Here is an 8,728-nt window from a genome sequence, read left to right on the forward strand (position 1 = left end):
ATCATGAAAGCTGTAAATAGTGATCATATTTATTCGGATTCTGAATGATCTAGCCGAGGAGACTTCTTATTCTTATCGCAAATAACTACTCCCTCCATCCCAATATATTAAAACCTAGGACCGGATGGGATATTTCTTAGTACTACGAATCTGGACAGGTACTAGGAAATGTTGGTACTAGGAAATGTTCCATCCGATTCTAGTTTTAATATATTGGGACGGAGGGAGTAACCTCCTCTTATCTGTTGAGGAATGGCAAGCCAACAGCTGTCGTCCGCTGCTTTGCATCATTGTTGCGTTTTTCCAAAAGAAAAAATGGACGCCCACTGATGGGACGTGACGCCACTCATCCGTGGCATATGCTGCATGCTTCCTCTCCACCCTGATTTTTTTTTAATCTAACCTAACCACATGCAAACCTTCTAATTCCAAATGTGAACACGTATTATGCTGAATTATGTTTCTAATCAAACTAGCTAGCAGGCATAAAGCAAATGATCCCATTAACATGTTTCGCTAGTATTACAATAGCCCTTGCGGATGCGGCTTCTATGTGAAACAAATCAAGATTATTAGCATATATTATGATTTTGACGATCCAAGCAAATGGATATTGTAATCGAGCTTATCGCTACAGTTGCAATTTCCAAAAAGAAAACAGCATTTAAGTCAAGCAATATTTTTTTTGATTAGGACAGAAAAAAGACGAAGAAAGCTCGAGACCGACGGCCTAATGGCACGGTGCCATATCTTCTAATAAATTTACTTCGGTATAGTAAAAAGTATCTCGAGTTACCGGTACCTCACGGTACTAAATCGTTTCCGATCATTGAATCTAGTTGGGCAGGATGCGCATTATTAGATCCAACGATCGGAAACGATTTATTACCGTGAGTTACCGATACCTCGAGGTACTTTTTGTTGGACCGGAGCAAATCTCGTCTTGTAATGGCATATTGGCCTCATCCTCGCATTGGCACTGTCACCAGCCTCTTCTGAGCCAGGGCTCCGACTCAACCTGTGGTCTGTCCATCGCAAAGAAGGCGGTGGTGGCTCACATGGTGAGGCGGGTGCATGCCAAAACCGCTGTGCCTACAGAGGAGACGTCGATAAGTCGGGGCTAAGGTACAGGACTAATAAATCTAATAGTTAAAACTAATAGATCCACCTATTTACTTAAGTGAAAATTGACGGTCAGAATTTTTTTTCTCATAATTTCTGTGATTTCTCTAATTTATTATAGCATCACGTAATGGCTTAGGAGTGCACTAAGTTTTAGTATATAACTAGGAGGTAGTCCGTGAATATGTGCAGGCGTCTTATTTATGTTTGTGACTTTTTTTTACCAGAAAGATATAGTGGTAACTTTAACTTAAAATATTGTTTGTTAACAATTTAAATATATGATCTTTATCTTAGAAATGTTCACCAAGATCGTATATGTCTATAGTAGCTATCTGCACGGCCATATTGTTAATATCTTATAAAATTAGACAACCATATTTTCTTCTTTTGAACATGAATGTTTACATTGTAAATTCAAAACTTACACTGTAATTATATTGTAAGTTTTAATATTTAAACTGTAATTTGTTTGATGATCAATGTATAAGAGAATTAGTATTAAAAATAGTTAATTTATTATCTACATGGAGGAGGAGATAGGAGAGATAGAAGCACATATATGTATAGGAGATAGAGCAATCATATAGAGAAAAAATAATTGCAATTAATTTTAGCAAACTGATCAGGTCCATCTGAATCTTTCGCATAGAGAATACGCCATCATGAAATTGTATATAATGATCATGTTTATGATCGGATGGCATATTATTCGGATTCTGAATGATCTGTCCGAGAAGATTTATTATTCTTAAAGCACCTCCAACGTGAGGATTAAATCGAACCTAGCACGAAAATGTCGAACCAAATACATTGTGGGGGATGAATCATGACATGAGTGACAGATATGGAGACGCAGGAGAGGCAGAGAATTTCTTCACTTGTGGGTCCCAGTGGGTCCCACAAAACGATCTGTACACTGTATAGATTGAACTGAAGCTTTGTTTCTTGGATGGACTGATCTGTACATTGTTGGACTGACATGTGGGGCCCACATGGGCCCCACCATTTTTTATTATTTTCTGTGTGAGACTGACATGTGGGTCCCACGAGTTTTATTATTTTTCAGGATCGAATTACCACGTAAGCGCCACGTCAGATGAAGACCGAGTCAAATTTGCCACGTCAGCCAAAACCGCCCTTAAAACCGCCGAGGGACCTAATTTGCACTGGTTTTGATAGTTGAGGGACCCGTTGTGTCTGGTTTTCCGGTTGAGGGACGAAAATCGGATTCGTTGACAAGTTAAGGGACCTCAGATGAACTTATTCCTCCCCGCTATAACCTTCAGGATGAAGCACACCAACAGCCTCCCCATCCACTAAAGTTCAAACAGTAACAGTGCTCAAACAGTAATCCAATTTACTGTTGGATGCTTTTTACTGTAGCGTGATACTGTAGCAGGCTGATCTGTGCCGTTCGATAGAGATCCAATGGCTCAAAATATGAGCCAATGCAACTTACTGCAGACCCTCTGCATTTTACTCTTCAATGCAGAGGATCTCAATCCCACTTCGACCACTCAATCCCCGCTTCACTGTTTGAAATCGGGAGTCGCGTCTGAGAGAGAGAAGCAGAGGCTGCGGTTTCTCCCCCAAATCCCTCGACGGCGACGGTGTCGGCGACCGCTGGCTTCTGCGGTGGCGACGGCGACTCATCCACCGAGCGGAGAGGGGCAACGGTGAGCACAAGGTCTTCCTCGTTGTTGTCACCAGGCTTGAGGTGAGATCTAGCGGGGGCGACGACAATGGCGAGCGCTAGGCTGAGTAGTGAAGCGCATCGTGCAAACCAGGTACTCTCATCTCTTTGAGCTCTTCTGCTGGCTACTTTAGTTCGGTGCTCTGTTGCCGTACAAACATGTTTAAGGTCAAATTAGTGCTCACATATCTCTCCATTGCTTTTACTTCTAATTTTGTCTGATGCAAATCACTGAGATTCCCTTTTTGGTTTGTGGTTTCAATTGGTTTCAGCACCACATTTGGAGATTTTCACACGGATTTTGGGATTTTATCATATGACCTAGAGATAACTTTTCTGTAAATGCGTTCCGTGAATGCTTCTGTGCATTTATGTGTGATTCTCTAGTGCAAAAAATTAGGATGTGGATGTCATGGTGTTGGAATTCGACCCAAATTAGTACTTTGCTTTAAAATTAGTAGGGATTACCTTTGTGCTATGTTGGTGTTAATTTAGTATGTGTTTACTTGCTGCATGCACAGGATTAGGTCGAAGAACCTTGCATGGTCAAAATTCTGTCCATGATTTTTTTTATTTTAGTGTCGAGAACCCTGATGCCAGTGCTTGTAGTTAGTTGTTTATAGAGCACCATGGACAGAAGGTTTGCTTGGGTTAGGGGGAATGGATGTACTTATAGGTCACTGGTTTTATAGTAGATGTTTTTATAGGGCGAATGCAATTGATGTGCTTAACTTCAGATTCCATCAGGAAGATACTAGAAAACTATTTTTCTATGACGTAATTTTGCTTACTGTAGAAGTAACTTTAGGTGTAAGTGGTTGTTAACTTTTAGGTGTAAATGATGAGGATTTTTTTTGTTGCAGGCTATGAGTTCAGAAAAAATGCTTGGTATTACCATCACATGATCTTTTTTTTCCAGAACTATTTGTATGCTTTATACAAGGTTCCAACTTCTGAAGTTTTTTTGTCATGCCGATAGACACACCTAGCTGAACATGTAGCATTATGGGGTCAAATGACCGATACTAAACTAAGTAGGAGTTAGTTAAATTTATGTGCTGACAGTAGTAATTATTTTGTTTTTTTATTTAATTTGTTGATTTTTTTTCTTTTCCTAACTGTATATAAATTTAGGATACACGGAACGAAGAACTTGGCACATAAAGGGACGATGGGCACCTATGGCAGAGGTGGAACAAGCAAAACAATAGGGAATGAGGAACCGCAGTTCATAAGGAAAACCAGGGACAAGAAGCAAATGCCACAACATGAGAAGAAAAGATATTTTGGAGAAGATACCATCTACAAAATGTACAACAACCCACTCCAAGAAAGGTCTAGAAAGAAGGTATTAAACCTATCTTTTTTTTTCCTTTTTTATAAGCAAAATGGTGTTGCAAAACAATGTGATCATGTAGAAAGTAACTTACGGAAGCATTTGCGAAGCAACTTTTATATGACTAACAAGTAAGGTTTATGAAGCTACTTTTACATGCTAAAGAAGTAACTTTTAGAGATTAAGGAAGTAACTTTTAAGTGTTTTAAGAAGTAAATTATGCATGATTCAACAGTTACATTCTCTTAACTTACTCATCTGATCTACGATCCGATTACACTGTTGCGTTCGTAATAATTAAATCTTTATAAAAAGATCTCACGTGATTATATTTTGATAAAAAAATACAAATTACTTTTAGATTATATCTAAATTACTTTTAGATTTCATTAAATTACATCTTAGACATATAAAAGTAAATTCAATAAAACCTAAAAGTAATTTATATATATTATAGAAGTAACTTAAAATAAAGAGAAAGTAACTTGTCACGATTAAAAGTAAATCCGTTGTTTGGGTAACTATGATATGTAGATTAAATCTAATTACTAGATAGACTTATGTTTTTACCCCCACAATAGATTTACTTTTAATGTCGTAACAAGTTACTTTACTTTTGTTTAAGTTACTTCTATAATATATGTAAATTATTTTTAGGCTTTATTGAATTTACTTTTATAACTAAGAAGTAATTTAATGAAATCTAAAAGTAATTTGTATTTTTCATATAAAAGTAATTACATTTGTACAGTTTCATCTCCACTTATATATCATCTTCTCTGGTTTTCTTTTTCATATACTGGCAGCAAGAGAATATTAGTAATCTAAAAGTAATTACATTTGTACAGTGTCATCTCCACTTATATATCATCTTCTCTTGTTTTCTTTTTCATATACTGGCAGCAAGAGAATATTAGTGTCTTTTATTTTTTTCGTATATTGATAGCTGAAATATTCAAGGTGCTCGATTCGATGAGGGATGAGATCAATGAATTTCTAGTATCAAGAAGTAATCTGGTAGTCGCATCCATCAAGATTATATGGAAAGAGATTATGTGGGAAGTCTTTGAGAATCAGTATCATCCGGTGCCCTATTATCTCTACTAATGGACCAAAGCAACCAAACATATACACGACAGACACTTGCTGCTACATATTTTTTAAAAAACAAATTATGTGGAATTAACTTTCTGGAACTAAGTTTAATGTTTTTGGGGAAGTGACTTTCGTGTTGAAGGAAGTAACTTTCTTGCTTGTATAAAGTAACTTTTACTTCTAGAGAATGTATATGCAGCTGATGCAACTTTTTGTTAAGAATCCATCAAAATGCATACCACATCAGTATGCAACTAGATATACATTTTATGTTTTTGTCAAGCTAAGAAATAAACTGCATAGAAGTACGCAAAATCTAAATCAAGAGGCATCTCATTTTAGTGCTAATGAGTGACGCCAGATGTTGTCCGAATATGTGTTAATCTATAGTACTTGTCTGTCAGATATAGTACTTTTCATGGGTTAGCTTTGGAAAGGCCTTATCATGAACTTCCGTTACCGACGGGTAAACGATGTCAGCTTCGTGTCGTGTGGGTAAAGCATGCAATCTCTGTAGAGATTAATGAACTATTCGAACAGCCGTGCCCATGGTCAAGGGCGAGTGTAAGGTGTTTCTCATAGCGTAGATTTATTTGACAAAGGTTTGTGGAAAAGTGGTTATTGGGAAGGGTAACGTTTCCAGAGTCAGCCTGTGTGGCAGACGGCTAACCTTTGTGGTTAGGAACGGGTTTGTGTGACCTGGGGTGTCAACCGACACCGAGGTGTTGTTAGGGCCGAGAGGATTTTGATGTGCTGAGATAACTGTGTGAACTATGTGTTGTTGTGAAAGTGAAAAGAAACTAATAGAGGAAACAAATTAATTATTGTTTGTTAATCTTGTGACAAGTTGTTGCAAAGCAACTTGTGAAATGGGTCGAGGCATGAGCCTCCTCCCGACAACTAAAACTTGACTCACTAGGAGTTTTTGTGAAATAAATCACTTTGCCAAAAAAAGGCAGCTTTCGCAAATAAAACCCTAGCCTCCTTGTTTAAACCGAACATGTCATTCTTTTCCCTGGCTTGCTGAGTACGTTAAGTACTCACCCTTGCCCCTTATAATAATCTATAGAGTATGAAGATGAAGACGTCGACCCGACCGCTGAGGAGGGTCTCCAGGAGCAAGCCGAGTATGAAGACTTCTAGATGTTTCGTGCCTAGCCCCAAGCCTCGTCTGTGGAATAAGTTAGTTGCCTAGGTTCTTTGCCTAGTGCGTAGTCGCTTAGTCTTTCACGCTGTTTGCTTCTGCACTGTCTCTTTTATGTTTTTGCTATGCTGTTGTGTTGCTCATCTATGGGCCTGTCTATGATGGCAGCGTTTGTAAGGACTACTACCCAGTGATGTAATAAAACAGTTTACTTGGATTCTACATTTATTCTGTGTGTACCAGCTAGTGTATATATTCTGGGACAGGTACTATCTCATAGGTAATGAACAACATCCCGATGTAAGTTAGCTGTATTTATGGCTGATGAATGTCGGGGCGTTACAATTGGTTGTGCCATATGCTCCGAGCATTCAACTAGAGCAAGAGCCTTCAACTCCTATAGATGGCCGACTATCCTATTTTTATCATTCTTAAGAAGGTAGACTATCCTATTTTTATCATTCTTAAGAAGGTATTGGAAGGTAACCATATTTTTTAGTGTACCTCGAGCACTACTACATAATTGATTTTTGCAGACGAGACCCCTCCAAATTCTACATGGACCGTAACTGCCTCCGCATGCGAAAATCGCTTCCCTAGGGGTGTTTCATGGCCCTCCTGCGATAACGTATTATCGCAGGCAGCCCCTTAAGAGGTCCGCCTGCGATCATGGGTTTATTCGCATGTGGGCCTCATAAGGGGCCGCTTGTGATAATACGGTTGTTGCAGGCGGCCCCTAACAGGTTAGCCTATGAAAATATGCACGGACCTGCATCGATAGCTTCTCCTTTAAAAAAGCGTTAATTAGATATGTGCCGTTAAGAATTTACCAGTTTTGAAATATGCCATTACTGTTTGCGTATTTGTAACGATGCCACTACTGCTTTTTGTAATCTCAGTGATGCCACTAAGATACATATTTTGCATGTGTTGGACGAAAATGCCCTCATCTTCTACGTCTCTTCTTTCATCTTCTACCTCTCTCTTCCCAAATCCTGTCACCGGCGATGTCCGCTGCGGGAGCTCGGAGCGCCGGATAGAACACCGCAGGTCCGCCATCCACCGAGGCTCTTCACGAAGGCCGTCCTCTGCTACGTCGGGGTTCGAGGCAGTCATCGACGACGAGGTGGTGGAGGTAGCTGCTAGACCAGAGGAGCTGTAGGTGCAATGAGAGAGGGAGGGAGGGAGGTTAATGAGCTCGCCGAAAAGAAGTGGCTGCTCTTTTCTTGGTCGTCGCCACTTCCCATAGCTCCTCGCGGTGAGAAGAGGCGGTTGGATCTGGGACGCGCTGATGCGCAAGAAGAGGCCGGTGGCGGGCCGAGGTGGAGGGAGATGACGCGCAGGAGGAGGTCAGCGGCGGGCCGAGGTGGAGGGGGACGCAGACGAAAGATTGCCGGAGAGGGAGGGGGTGCGACTGTGGTGGCCACCATCACCAGCCAGGTCACGCCATGGAAGAGAGGCGGAAGAAGAAAGGGGAAGAAGGGAGAAAGCATAAGGCGGAAAAGGGTAGTTTGGTCCAGATTTTTCTGTAAATCCATCCAAAGGGTAAGTAGTGGCATATTTCTAATATGTGTAAAATTATAATGGCATGTTTCCACATACACGAATACTAGTGTCATTTCTAAACCAACATATTTTTAATGGCAAGGATCCAATTAACCATTAAAAAAAATACTCTACTGAGGCCTCAGTCTCCCTCTCTTTCTCTTTCTCAGTCTCGATCTCTCTCGAGGAGTGACGACCGTGCGACGATGGAGGGCGGCGGCGGTGGCAAAGGTCGACCTTCCTTCTCCCGCTCTCCCGTCGTCGCCTTTGCCCCTCCCCTCCGACAACAACCGAGCATGGAGGTGGCGAATCGATGGCGGCCTCACTACCTCCCTCGTGGATCCGCCGCTGGCTAGCCTCGAGAGGAGCAGATTTGTTGGTGGCGGTACTAGGGGAAGCAGATCCGTGGTGGCAGCATTGCGGAGGTTGGCCTTCCTTCTCCCGCTCTCTCGTCGCCTGTCCCCCTCCCCTCCGATGGTGACCAAGCGCGGAGGTGGCTGATCGACGCCTCCCTCGAGGATTAGCCGCTGGCTTGCCTCGAGAGGTGTGGATCCGGCAGCGGCAGTGCTAGGGAAGGCAGATCCTGCGGTGACGGCAAAGTGGAGGTCGGCCTTTCTTCACCCGCTCCTCCGACGGCAGCTGAGGGTGGAGGCAACAGATCCACTTTTGAAGCCAATTGTACAAAAGTCCCGGTGGAATATCGGTTCTCTAAAGAATGTTTATCTTAAATTCTTAGTAGAGGATTTTATCCAGCAAGTAATGGCAAACAAAAAGAGCTTTGGACGTTTCA

The 8,728-nt window shown here is 41.2% G+C and overlaps 1 long non-coding RNA gene across 1 annotated transcript; it reads left to right on the forward strand.

Annotated features, from left to right (window-relative positions):
• Positions 1–2,644: 2,644 nt before the first annotated feature.
• LOC112936866 (uncharacterized) lies at positions 2,645–6,632 on the forward strand. The gene is made up of 3 exons (XR_003239287.2): positions 2,645–2,912; positions 3,953–4,166; positions 6,319–6,632. It is a non-coding gene; the product is annotated as an uncharacterized lncRNA (long non-coding RNA).
• Positions 6,633–8,728: the final 2,096 nt, after the last annotated feature.

This window comes from Oryza sativa, chromosome 11 (assembly GCF_034140825.1).
Source record: "Oryza sativa Japonica Group chromosome 11, ASM3414082v1".
In the NCBI taxonomy this organism is placed as follows: Eukaryota; Viridiplantae; Streptophyta; class Magnoliopsida; order Poales; family Poaceae; genus Oryza; species Oryza sativa.